Source organism: Anthonomus grandis, chromosome 7, assembly GCF_022605725.1.
Source record: "Anthonomus grandis grandis chromosome 7, icAntGran1.3, whole genome shotgun sequence".
Classification (NCBI taxonomy): Eukaryota; Metazoa; Arthropoda; class Insecta; order Coleoptera; family Curculionidae; genus Anthonomus; species Anthonomus grandis.
Window position 1 is genome coordinate 33,956,236 of NC_065552.1, and position 14,653 is coordinate 33,970,888.

Consider the following 14,653-nt stretch of genomic DNA (forward strand, 5'->3'; position numbering starts at 1 on the left):
ATATACTTATCTTATAAATCTCCTGATATATAATACCTCCTTCAAAACTCCTTTCTAATTCGACAATACTTTAAATACTTTTTTTATATAATTTCACGGTTTATTAATATTTTGATAAATTGTTTTCAAAAAGAACAAAAAATTCAAAGGTTACTTCTTTAAAATTAAAGGGGTGTGATCCTAATGTAAATTAATGATAGAAAATATATCAATATAAATATTTTTGTAATAATTTTGAGAATACACTGTTCTACCTCTCTTTTTTGCAAAGCAATCCATGTACGAGGGTGGTCCCAGAAGTACCCGACCCAAGAAAGAAAACACGAAAATTTTATAAAAAATGTATTTATTTTTCAACATAATCTCCTTTCAGTTCTATACACTTTTTATTTATTTCTCTTTGCATACTTTATATGCACTATTTTTTTAAATATATTTTTTGTATTTATTATAGTAGCTATTTATTAGGTTAAGGGTCCTTTCGCAGGCGTCCACTCAGCGGTCACTGTTACCGGTTTTGTAATCGTGAATTGGTCCTTTTTTGTCAACTGTATATATTATGTGTAACTAAATGATACATTAATTTTTTTACTTTTGGCAAAATAAACAATTTTGAATTTGAATTTGAATTTGACTTTCTTCCTAACCAAATGCGGCCGTTGATTTCTTCGCTCAAACGTTGCAATAAGTTCGCATAATACTTGCCGTTGATGTTTTACCTTTTTCAAGATAGTCAATGAAAATTATCCCTCGCGCATCCCAAAAAACCGACGCCATGATCTTGCCTGCAGATGAAACGGTTTTCGCCTTCTTTGGAGCCGGTTCCTCCTTTTGAGTCCATTATTTTGATTGTTTTTTTTTTACCCATGTTTCATCCATGGTTATGAAACGGTGCAAAAATTCTTCTTTGTTGCTATTAAATCTCGCTAAACACTCAGTTGAAACATCTTCACGACATGTTACAGTTTATTTTCGTCAGATACATAGAGAATAAGAAAATAAAATGAATCCAAAATGTTAGCGAAAGCATAGCTCGATTATAGAACTTTAAGAGACAATTTCTAAGTTATTCTGGTACTAAAGTTAATAAAATAAATAGTTATCATTTCAGTATTAATTCTATTTTTGATATCAATAATTTTCAACCCTTACGATGAAACTCAAATTATTAATCATTATATTAATTTTTTTTAATTGTTTTGATTTCACTAATGTCAGAAGTCTATCCAATAAGATCCCAGCTCATTCTCCTACATCCCTACTAAAACCATTTCTGGCGCGAAAGTCTTTGACCTCTGGGAGTCTTGAAGAACAAGCCTTTGAAGAAGGTTGTTTCTTGGTATTTTTTCCGGTTTTACTCAAATGAAAAGTTGAAAACTCACCTTTTGGGTATTTTAGTTTGAGAATACTAAATGCCATACTGCAATAGTGCAGGATTATAAGTGGTGTAGTTAAATCCCGACTTTTTCAAGGTTCTTTGTTTAAGTGTCCAGTTTTGTGTTCCCGAGAAAAGTCTATCCTAATATTTTCATTTGGCATCTTGGTTTATGATAATCCACATATTTCACATATAATTTTATGTAAGTAGAGTCAAGCGTACCATTAAGTTTAACTATCAATGCTTATATCTACTTACTCTATTGGCGATTCCTCAATCTGGGTATTCTTCCACTTTTAGGCTTTTTTTTATGATTAATAATTTGAGTTTCATCATAAGAAGGTTTGGGCGCCAATTTGTTAAATATATAAAGAAATAATAGTTAATAATTAATAACTATTTATTACTTTATAATGCTTTAATTTATAATTTAATACTTTATCTTATTTACCTGGATTAAATGAAATTTGAATGGGTCATAACAGGAAGGAAAAGGAGAGTAAAGGTATGGGAAGTGAGGGTTAGAAAATGAGTGCGAGGGAACCAACGGAAGGAGGGAGACTTACTATAGACTATAGAGACGGAATAATAATAATAATAATAATAATAGAGAATAATAATAATAGTAATTTTGAAATGAATTTAATGCGATCCGACGATAATAATTAATAACAACACTATTTATACCAATCTCAATTTTCAGTTATAAGTACTTTAAATTTAATTTTTTGGATAATAAATTAGGTACTTAATTATTTATTTCACATATTTTATTTTACTTTGGAATATTGGTAATCTCTTCCAAGGTTCTCAATGATATTTGAGGGTTTTCTTCAATTAAATTCAGTACTTCCCCATAACCATCATTTGCAATTGGTCTTCCTTGCCCTCGAGCAGGTTCAAAGGATCCATATTCAAGTAAATTTCTATGAATTTTAATAAAAACTTTCCAATGTGGAAGCCTTCTTGCAGGAAACCTCCGCCGATACTCTCGTGCAGCGGCATGTGCGTTTCCATTGCAAAACCCATACATAAAATGAATATCTACTTTTTCACGGGTCGAAAAGCCTTTCATAGTTAAAAAGATATTAACAATTTTAATGCAAAATAATCAATTACAACAAATGTTAATGTCATTATGCAGTGTGTCAAAGTTTTCATAAAAATTGGTAGAGAAAATAATACTATGCAGCGTTATTTTTAAATGCGTTTTTCTCAAAAATGGTAACTCGTAGAGTTATTGACCAAAAAGTACTTTTTGACGTAAAAAGCTTCAAATTTTTAAAATTTAAAGAAAAAAAAAACAAAAACTTTGCACACAACTTTTTTTAGGTATTTTTTTAGGCTTACCTTCTAAATGATACGCACCTGACTAAATAATGAAAATTATGAAATGACAACTAAATTCAGCATATCAAAATTGGGAGAATACCAAAATTTAAAATTTTTATATTTACCCGTTTCGAAAATAAGTGGAAAAACCATCTTCAAGTTCCCCCCTTTAAAAGGGGCGTAGCTCCCTTGGGGGGCGTTTGCCGATATATGTTTATAGGAAAAAGTGAGGTTATTTTTGACCAAAGAATACAGGGTTCGCGTTTCGTCCACTAATTTTGGGACACCCTATAGATTGTATACTTTTCAATACACTGATATTTTTCAAACAACTACCGACATCTCTAGGTCAGGCCGGGTACTTCTGGTACCACCCTCGTATTATTAAAATCAACCGAACAAGTAGCTAAGCATTTATCTTCATTTAACATTCTAAATGCTCTTTCCTTTAGTTTACGTAATTTTGAAATTGGTTCCTTTGCTAAAATTGAGGAAGCATTCCAGTTTATTCTATGGTTACTGTCGAATGCATGTTGTGTGATTTTGGATTTTTAAAAATCATTAAGATTTATGTTCATTACTTTTTTTTAGTAATGGTCTACAGGTTTCACCTATGTAAAATTTACCACAAGTATAAGGAATTTTATATATTACATTTTTATTAAATTTATTGTCATTGAAAGGTTTAGTTTTTGTTATTAAATATGGTAATGTGTTTTGTGATTTAAAAATAGTTCTTATAATAAATTTTTTAGCAATTCCTTTTATCTTATCAGAAAACCTTAAAATAAATGGTAAAATAAAATTAGTCGTAAAAATTGGTTGATTCAGTTTTATACGTAAATAATCAAACTCTTTAAAGCAAATTTTCAAAAATTTTTTGGGATAATTATTTTGTATTAATATATTTTTAATAAAATCTTTTTCAGTTGTGGTCAATATTGCTTATTACAAATAATGTTTGCATGATCATATAAACTTTTTACCACTCCTCTTTTTACCATTATTGGATGATTAGAATTAAAATTACGATATCTATTAGTATGAGTTGGTTTACGGTAAATTCTAGTTTCAAAATTGTGTAAATCTTTTTTAATTGAAATATCAAGAAAAGGAAGCTGACCATCAGCCTCTTTTTCAAGAGTAAATTTTATAGTAGATTCTTTGTAGTTAATATTAAGATCTATTTCGTTATGGTGATATATTGAAAAAATATCATCTACATATCGCCATTATATTTTAGGTTTTTTTATCAAATGTATTAATAATTTCAGATTCAAAATTTTTCATAAATATATTACTTAAAATTGATGAAAGAGGAGAACCCATACCCACACCAAAATTTTGTTGATAAAATTCATTATCGCACTGCAAATTTATTTGATTAAAATAAGTAACTCGTTATGAATTCATCACAACAAAACAGATTTCACTTACAATTTTAAATTTATATAATTTTATCATATCTAAAACAAGTCTAGATATCTTAAAGCTATCTATCAATAATTAATCGCAAAACATAAAAAATAAAAAAGTCACCAAAGTTACAATTTTATATAAGAAATCGAAAGTACTGATAACTTCCTGGCTGTCTCTCAAAAACAACTACATAGTTAGAAGCGAACTAGGTCCCTCTTCGCACAGTCGGGAGAAAAACTTCAGGAATTATTATCAGAAAATGGAAAAAGTTTTCTCTGACATCCGACCTAAATATTTGATTAGCCAAACCCAAAACGCGTCATACCCAATTTGATATTTTCCGTAATGGCCTTCCAAAGGATTCACTTTTATCCTAAATAAATGATTTATTTTTTAATCAAAAAATATCTTTCAATTTTAAATTAAAGGTAAAAACTTTTGCTCTTTCAGAACTTATTTTTGCAGAGATCAATTACAGCTTTAATCCCACTTTGCTTAAGAACAAACGCTTTTATCATCACCCCATTTTTGTTGCCTTCCATGCCTTGTGCGTGCATCAACCCTCCGAATTTTAGGGATCGATGTAGGTCACGAACCTGTTACCCTGTAAGGTCAACTTTGGGGTAAAGGAACTGTTTTTTTTTTTGTCCATAAATATCATAAAAAAATCAATTTTTAATATGGAAAAAGCCACGTTGTTATAATTTCCGTTTAACATTAAATGAACTATTAGAACATTTTTCGAGAATTCGTTTGATTATTGGAAAATTTTTGTAACTAAAAATAATTCTTAAATAAGCATCTTATAATGTGGTTGGTATTTTAACACTATAATTTATCGTAACATACCCATATTCAAATTTATTCAAATATGGGATATGCACACTTAATGTACAATGTACTAACCTAAAAAAATTCTAATATAAAAAAATTAAAAAAAACTTTCGGTTTCTCTGGAGGTTCGTTGAGTTTCATGACTTCTTACTCGAATAACCAAAACTAGGAGTTCGTAAACTATTGCCTCATCGGTATCTTGTTATCTATGGATACCTAAACGTAGTTCTAGTAATCTAGGGCTTTTTCTTCTTTTTTATTTTCATTATTGACTTGGCTAAGTAATTAAAGTCCTGCACGAACTTAATATTTACAGATGATTTTTAACATTTAAATCTGTATCTAATCAAAGGGATGTAGTTGATATTTAAAATGACCTAGATCTAGCCATATCTTGGTAAAGAAATAAAAAAATGCCTGCAAATTGTGATAGAGCATTGTTTTCTTTCTTCGAAAATTTTGATTAAGCATTATCAAATTGAAATTTGTAAACTTACGAGAAGCTAAAAATGTGAATGTACTGTTTCAAAGTAACTTTGGATATAATAATTATTTTAACAATATTATAAATAAAGCTTTTCAAATTATTTGTAATTCTAGGGATGTTAATATTCAATCTACTTTGAAATTATGTACAACCTATAGCAACGAAATTGAGAAAGTACATTGTTTTTTAAGATGTGCTTACACTAAAAACTATAGCATTATATCCTTATATGATTTCGTATAGATCAATACTGTAATTTTCGTTTCAAATATTCTGGCTGTGGTTTGATTAATAGGATTAATTTAAGGATTAATCAGGGTTAATTCTTGCATATATTTTTTAAAAAAAAAAAAACATTTTCGGATTTATTTAATATAAAGTTCGCGTAGCCTAAGTACAACCTTAGGCTGCATTAAGATCGTAATTTATGATATGTATTATTTAAGTCCTTGCTTTAGTTGCTCCTTATTTATATAATTTCTATTGTTAATTTTGTTTTTTGTTCGTATGTTGTATTGTTTATTTTTATACTTTATATTTTATACTAAAATCGGTTCATAAAAAAATGTAACAAAAAATCTCTAAAGACTTAAATTTGCAAATATATTTGTTAAACATCTTGTAGATTCGGAAATAACTGATTCTATAATAAAGAGATCACCATATAAATTGTAAAATATAATATATCATACAAAAACTATTGACAAAAGTGGCTCTTGATTAAAAATATAATTTAAATAATAAATGAGTAAAACACAATATATTACTACTAAAAGATTTCATTTCCCTGCAACTGGCTTACTTTGCATAATTTATATACAGGTTGGAGAATCGATCACCACGCATAGAGGTGAAATATGATAGACACGCATGTATTTCGTGCGCTCTGCTACTCGCCTGTTTAAACACATCGGTGTAAAATCCACATGGAATCTTAAACTCAACATGTTTTTTATTTTGTGTATTGCATAATAAAATGAAAGCGTTATTTTAATAAAAATAATTTAAATAAATAAAAAAAAATTTTCTGCTTTTAACACTATATGAAAATAAACTAATTAACAAATATTATTTTTTTATCAATAAAAGGCTCAAATCAAATAAAACGCGTTCTTTTAATTAAGACTATTGCTACTTTCATATTTATTTTTCCAATTTAGAATCAAGTGTAAACTAGCAACTAATGTTATTGCACTAGAATTTATTGTAGGCTTTACTAAGAAATGACTATAATATGACGATACAATATTATGACAGAAATAAAAATTGGTTGTTTTATAACAGCAATTATGGCAAAAAGTTCTATAAAAGCTTCAGGCAATAAATGCCTTATCCATGAAAAAGTTTATTCAATATTATTTCAATTACAAAGTTTCCTTCAGGATGATGATATATTATTTGACGATAAAATCGATATTCATTTTAATAAATGCTCGAAGCTAAGTTCACCTACTTCTTACCCCGTACCAAGACCTCGTGATATAATATTTCATACCCGCAGCAGCAGGAGGAGCAATCGAGATCGAATCACCTCAAAACACCTGTCTGATGCCTCTTTACTCCCCCACACCCCCCGTCGTTGTTGTCACATCATTTTTCGGCGTGCTCCCCCGGGCGACACCGCCTACGTCCCTCCGACTGTTTCCCACCCTCCGTCCCTCCCGCCCCCTTATATATTTTTGGTCCCTCCGTTATTCGGGGGTCCATAAAAAATTCATGGCAAGTGCCGAACCCCGGGACCAGACGCCTCGCTTTTTTCCGCCGGTGGAAATCGATATAGAAAAACGCCCGGCCTCCCTCCTTCTTGCCATCCACGACCTTTTTTTCGGTTCTTGACCTACATACATCCATGGAGTGTTATGTTTGGATCTTGGAAAGGAGAGGCTAGTTAAAATATTTTCCTTGCGGATGTTTTCTTGGGACTAAACGTTTATTATTAGTCAAAAAAACTCTATATCTTCGTCATTCTTTTAAATAATATCTTGAAAACATTTAGTTTGAGTCAAATTGTTTCTGAGCCAACCAGAGTTTCTGCACTTAGCTTAATTGATTTAATTTATTGTGATGCTTCTGATATTATGAATAATTTTTATGGAAGTTTGTGTTAGTCAAACTAACTAATAAATCTACTAATTAACAACAAAATCTTAGGTCTAATATTAATGTATTTTTGCCTCCCTCACCTCACTTTTTTCTCTCAATTAGTACCTGTATTGTCTACCCTAATATATTTGTATTTTTTTTTTAATTTATAAGTTTTTATTTTTTATCTGAATTATTGAATTGCACATATTTCCACAATTTAGACACGTTACTTCTAGTTAAATAATTATGTCGAATATTGGAATCTGTGACTTGTTTTCGACAAACAAACGTTTTTTCCTTATTTCTATGTTTTTAATATTAAATTAACCATCCCCATTTAAATTATGCATACCTTTGTTATATTTCTTCTGAAATATTTTATTGATCTACATTACTCCTGTATTTTCTTATTGGACATTTTCATGCAAGAAGGATTGATCCATTCCTAAAATAAATACTTTTTAAAATTCACTTTTTTGAATCAAAATCTTTATTAATTTCATTTTAATTAGAAAGAAAATAGTTGTCTCTTGACTATATAAAAAACTATAAATGAAGAGACTTTATATACGTCGATTACAGAGGACATTAATGGTTAAATAGCAACCAAATAAGTTTATTAGACATTATTCCACTTTGGGGTATGTCTGCCTAAACGTAAAAGTTTGTCTTTTTCTTCAAAGGAATTAATAATTATAACCTAATATTAAACATATAGACGATTACTACATTTTAAATAAAATATACAATATACATACATAAATGTTTACGTTATTGAGCTTATGATCTTAAATTTATATAATTCCTTTGCTAATATATATAGTGAAAGCGATTAAAGTTAAATTTTGGCCATAAGGAAGGAAATAATAATATTTTTTCAGAAGTACTTATTTATATCTAGATAATATAAATAAATACTTGTATTTTTTTAAGATATCAGTTTTAGGCAAATAGTAGACAAATCTGCTGGTCAAAAGGGGAAAAGTCTATCTTTAATCCCATATACTTAATTTCTACTATTTCAATTCATTTTATTACTTTACATGTAACTATTTCACCAATTTGCAAGCATCTTTAACAATAAATGCCTGTAATTAAACCAACATTTCATAATCCTCCTAGATCTTCATCAAGAACTTCTGGCAATGGACCCTGATTCCTAAAATTACCATATTACCAGTTGTATTTGCAGTTGTTGTTAGAGTATCTCACGTGGAGTATCTCATCTTGAACCTGAGCTAGGAATAACAGTTTTTATCTTATAACTGCCACCTGTTGTTCTAAATTAGTTGAAAAGCAACTTATGATTATTTCACTCTTGATTGGTAGTTTAAAAAAGGAGTTATTTTGTAAGTAGTTGAATAAAAATACGGCAGCTAAATATTCTCTGTTTAAAAGTTACTCCAATGTTATTGGGCCTTTACAATGAATATTTTATATTAATTTGTTGAATATCATCCTCTAAATTTAAGTTTAATTCAAGCCTTTTACAGGCTTACTGAATTTAAACTTGAACAATTTTGATAAGCTTCTAGTCTTTTATTAACCAAGATTTAATGCGATACTAAAAATTAAATTAAAGCCTATTTTACAAGTATATTTACCGGTAATCATAAGATTTATTATTATTTATATCTAATGTTAACACGTTCATGGACATTTTTGATTCTGGGTGGTTGCCGCAGGGACACTTATTTATTTTTTAATTTTCTGAGGGATTAATGAATTTTAAGTTATAGGGCTAATATGTTGTAATAATTTTAAAATGAAAACACAAATTTTTGTCAAAATTTTTAATGACGGTTATACCCGTCATTTGCATATGGATGTTGGTTTTCTTTGATATGCATTTGCTATAACCGTATACGAAAATAGAACAAAAACATAAAATATTCTTACATAGAAAATATTTAAAAAAAACTTAATAATACCTAAATAACAACGAAAAAAAAATATAAAAAATTAAGTATTATTATAATAGCTTTCAAAGCACGTGGGACATAGACCTGGTTTGTCAGTACATCCCTTACACTATTTTTCGAACATAGTCTACAACGTAGAAAATAGGTTTTTCTTTTAAATCCATCTGGTGCAGGGATTTTTTCGGGAAAATGTTGAAACATTTGTTGATTATTTAATTATTGTGATGGACCAGGTTCGGCAGTTTGAGCTCCACCAGTTCTCGACCTTCTAACTCTAATAGTTTTAACTACATCAGAACCAGTATCAACGCCTTCAGAAAGTTGAAGTAGGGTAAGTATTATATTATCCCGAAAAGTTAAGAAGGTTGCCTTAGGATGCATTTTTTATACATGAAAAAGGAATTTCAAACCCACAGATCTAACAAATGGAATATATCTTTCTTGTACCATCGCACAGTCTTACGAGGTGAAGAATAAAAGTGCACCATTTGATCACAACGGTCTATACCTGACATTGTAATTGGCAATAGCTTTTGGTTTTACTTTTAATTGGCCGAATTTATTAGGAACCTCTGCTAGCTCAGAATTGTTGACAGTCGATATAAATAGCACCTCCCTCTTATCCTTCCATTTTGAGACATACAGCTCTCCAGATCTTCTCCATATATGGTCTCCCTTTTTAAGTTTACAATCAACGACTTCTTTAGGATTGCCTTTCCTTGTTTTGCGAAGGATTCCAGTGGTATGCATCTGATGACGTAATAACTCTTGAGATAGCTCTACAGAATTATAATAATTATCCATGTAAACATGATGTCCAAGATCTAAGGAAGGTTTCATTAATCTTTTAGCAAGAAGGTGCGTTTTTCCTCCAATTTAATCAGAGTCAGATTTGCCCTGACAAATCTCTGGATTTAATATGTAACCGGCGGAAGTCGTAAGTTAAAAAAAAATATTTCATAAATAATAAGACACATCTAAGGCCTCTAAATAATAAGACACATCTAAAGAAAGTTTTTCATAAGGTCTGTAGGATTTCTGGAAATTTTTTACTACCAAATACCAGAAACTTTTTGCTACTTTTTTTTCTAAATTCTTATCTGCATTTGGTCTTTCATAGCAACTAATACATCATAGTAACTGCTCAAAGCGACGGCCAGACATACAATATGGAAATATTGGATGGTAGTATAAACAGTTGTTGCTGAATAAATGTACACTTGGTTCCTTTACTTGTGCCTGAAGTAAACATATTCCCAAAAACTTGCTAATTTCCGCCAGTTTCCCAAAATTTAAGCATACGCCTATTTCTAAGTGAAGGTCTATTAGATTTGCACAGCTTATTTCCATAAATGTTGGTAGACGTTACTAACATATCAAAAATTTCATCAGAAAAAATGTCTTTGAAAATATCAAAAGGGGATAAATTTTCTTTTACGTTAACTGGGCCTCAGTTAACCAAGTTATCAAAGCCAAACACACGAATAGGTTTAACATCCTCATACCACATACCTGTTGAATCAGCATGCTTGCACAACGACAGTTTTTCGACAACTAACAGAAATCAAATGCAATTTCGGACGGTCATGACCGTCACTACCATACAGGAACCGACGCGCAAAAAATTATACACGTGTTTAAATATACGCCTTCTATGGGACGTTTTTAATGTTTTGGCGGTATATGATAGGACACTTTCTCTGAGGACCCATAATACCACATGCACACTGTGACGGGTTAGGCCGTCATTTACTTATTAACAAGAATATGCATGACTCTTATAACCGTCATGTCCAAAACAAGGGCCAATAATATGACGGCTATAGCCGCATTGTCCACGAACGTGTTAATGTCTACAATACCTGTATCAAAATACGTTTTTATTAATTTATAAAAGTAAAATGGCTACTTGACGTATTGATTATAACAATTTTTAAAGACAATCGTCATAATTATTTTACTTTCTTTAGTGTTGAAAGTTAGTTAAAAAGAATAATATTGCTTAAAGAAATATAAAGTTTACTAACTCAAAAAAATATTTACTACAATTTTTCATCGTATTTTACAATTTTTTTAATAATTTGGTAAGGTAGGTCCTCACATTATAATAAAACTACAAAATTTAAAAGCATAACATAATTGGTCACGGTTTACCTATATTTATTTTATTTAAAATAGTCGATTATGGTTTAGTGTTGGTGATATGCCCTATCTAATTTTTTTTCTGATGAAAAGGGTTTATTTTCCAGATGCTTAAACTATTATAATATTTTAGGAGATTTGCCTGATTTCAAAATTTACATATTATGAAAATATGTAGCTATGGAGTTTTTTGCATTCATGACCTTTGCGACAAAATTAAGTGACTCTTTTTCTTGTCTGGTAAATAATGTATAAATATGATAAAAGAAGCCTTTAGTCATTTTAATAATTTAGGAGGAATGTACATACAAATATTTATTAAATTAAATATTTATTTATAGTAGTTTAAATTGGAAGGAAATCTTTTTTAACTCATAAGTTGTTTAAAACTTAATTCTAAAACATAATTGTACGCTAAAATGTGTTTTTCTTACTATGTTTGGAACTCTTGAGCTAAATATCCTGAATTTTCCATTTATTCTTTACTCAAGAACCGTTAATACCGTTAAATAACTGTAATGTTTTTTTGCATACCATATAAATACGCATTATGTTTCTATTAACCGTTATAAAATCTAACCCCTTTTCAGCAAAAAAATTTAAACCCGTTATTTTACTAGAATCAAAAATCTCTTTTATCTTGTCTACAAACTCTTTTCCCAATGGTCCAGTCATCCCACTTTTAATTTCCCACAACTAACAAAACAAATTAAAAATTTTAATAACGCTTCTTTAACAACAAAAAAAAACCTGCAATTCCAACCCCTTTTCTATTTTCTAATTTAATTCAAGTTTTCGCTATTTAATTTGCGCGATATATCTCCCATCACGCATTGTGGGACTAGCAAAACCCGACCGATTCTCTCACCCCTTTAAAACAAGTTCTTGTCGCATTTTCGTGTATATTTAATTCGCGAATTATGTATTCACGAATCGCTGCGAAAGTTTCGACTTAAACTGGTAAAACTAGGCGGCGATGTCCGGCAACCCTTTCAAATAAATCTGGTCTTACAGGGTTTGCTAAACTTTTTGCACTAATTTCTTGTTCTATTTTAGCTGAAACTTTCTCATGACCTATGAGGACCTTGATGGGAATTTTTTTGGATGATATAATATTTTTGCACGTGTATTATAGGTCCAGTTTAAACTAGATAACATTTAATTCTAGAAGCTTTTGCATTGTTCATTGAGTTTTTGTCGTGTGAAAATTTTAACTGAATTTTCGTTTTGAGCAGTTGGGATTTTAACTGTAAACTTTAGGATTAACACTTAATAATCTATGAAAAAGGACTATAGTACCTACTTAAATTCCTAAAAAAACAAGGAGAAAATATTATATTTGTTGTGCACATACTTTTTGTTTTTTTATTCCCTTTAATTCAGGTGTTAGAATAATAAACATTTTTGGTGTAAGATAAACTAAGGTTAAGACTTTTGAAATTATTTGGTGTACCAAGTTACCTCCAGCTCTTGCTCTTGTGTTACCATTGTGATTTGTTTGCTTTTTAGTAATTTCATGGTTGTGAATGTGTGAATAAATTGATGTTACATATAAAGTTCTTATATTGGTGGTTTGTTCGGTAAATAGATATTCTTTAGGACAAAGTTTTGGCTTTTAAAATATACTTACGTACAAGATTTAATTTATGCAATACATTATTGTATAAGCATCCGATACCAAGATGCCATATTTCAAATTTGGCTCAGTCAGGGATTTATTTAAAAAAATTTCTAAATTAAAAAATATTCTGATAATAGAAAATGTTTAAATCAACATTTTAAGTGTATCTGCTAGATATTTCGTAATTATATGCCATTGAAGATTTTGATCATTGACTATTACATCTACAAGGTATTTATTCCGTGAAACTTCTTTTATTTGATAGTTATTGTCAATTAAAAAATATAAATAATCAATGCCCGAAACACAAGGCCATTAATAAAAAAAAAAGAATAATCAAGTCTGTTTACCTTAGTGAGAGAAAAATTAATCTCATTAATTTGTGCTACATTCAAGCTTAATTTGCTTCTCAATATGATCTAAATAATTTGGTAGTTTGGTGTGAAGGAAGTGGTATGGAACTCAATGCAGCTAAATGTAAAATAATGACCTTTTGTCGTTCTACAAATATTATTAATTTTGACTACAAGATCGGTCGCCATACCCTTAACAGAGCTCTTCGTTTTAAGGATTTGAGTGTCACTTTCGATACAAGCTTACAACTTTCTCATCACTTAGTAATAGTGTTATCAATAAGGCTTTTTGGATGCTTGGTTTTGTTAGGAGATATACTCGAGACTTCACAAGTATTGCCGCTTTGAAAACACTTGAAAACACTGTGCCCTGGTCCGTCCTAATCTGGAGTAAGTGCCTCATGTGTATGGTCTCCTTTCTGTGGGGTACATATTGATGTTCTTCAACTAGTTGAACACAAATTTTTAAAACAAATTGCATATGAACTGTATATCTTGGATAATCAGAATGGTGCAGATATACTTGATATGCTACATATGGATCACATCACTATCCGCCATAAGAGGTGGGATCTTATTACTTTTTAATCAAAATCCTACATGGGAGATCTGGAGCTACTTCAAAATATCAATATTGAGCTATCGAGAAAATTCCAACGGTTTTGTCTTAATTTCGTCGTTCTGAATGCAACGAGACCATCCGCAAGGTCGTAGCTTTTACGATAGCCGAGATATGGCATTTTTGATGCCCATTTTTGGCCTCAAAAACGAGGTCGAAAAAATACTCGATTTCTTAGTTCTGCTCGGACTCCCTTATAACCCGGTATATTAGTGATCAACTTGATGAGAACAATCCGCTGGTATAGTTAGTTCGAATTCGAAAAAGAAAAAATTTCTGAAAAAAATCCAAACGAACCCCCTCGTTTTTGGCCTCAAAAACGAGGTCAAAAAGTGACAACTTCCGAATATTCAGGAAGCTCTCATTTCCTTATTTCTGATCGAATCCTTTTATAACCCGGTGTTTTCGTAATCTACTTGATGAGAACAATCCGCTGGTATAGTAAGATCGAATTCGAAAAA

At 30.0% G+C, this 14,653-nt stretch overlaps 1 protein-coding gene across 2 annotated transcripts in view; it reads left to right on the forward strand.

Annotated features, from left to right (window-relative positions):
* LOC126738967 (zinc finger protein rotund) overlaps positions 1–14,653 on the forward strand; it is a 539,771-nt gene that overhangs the window by 154,836 nt on the left and 370,282 nt on the right. The window lies entirely within an intron of this gene.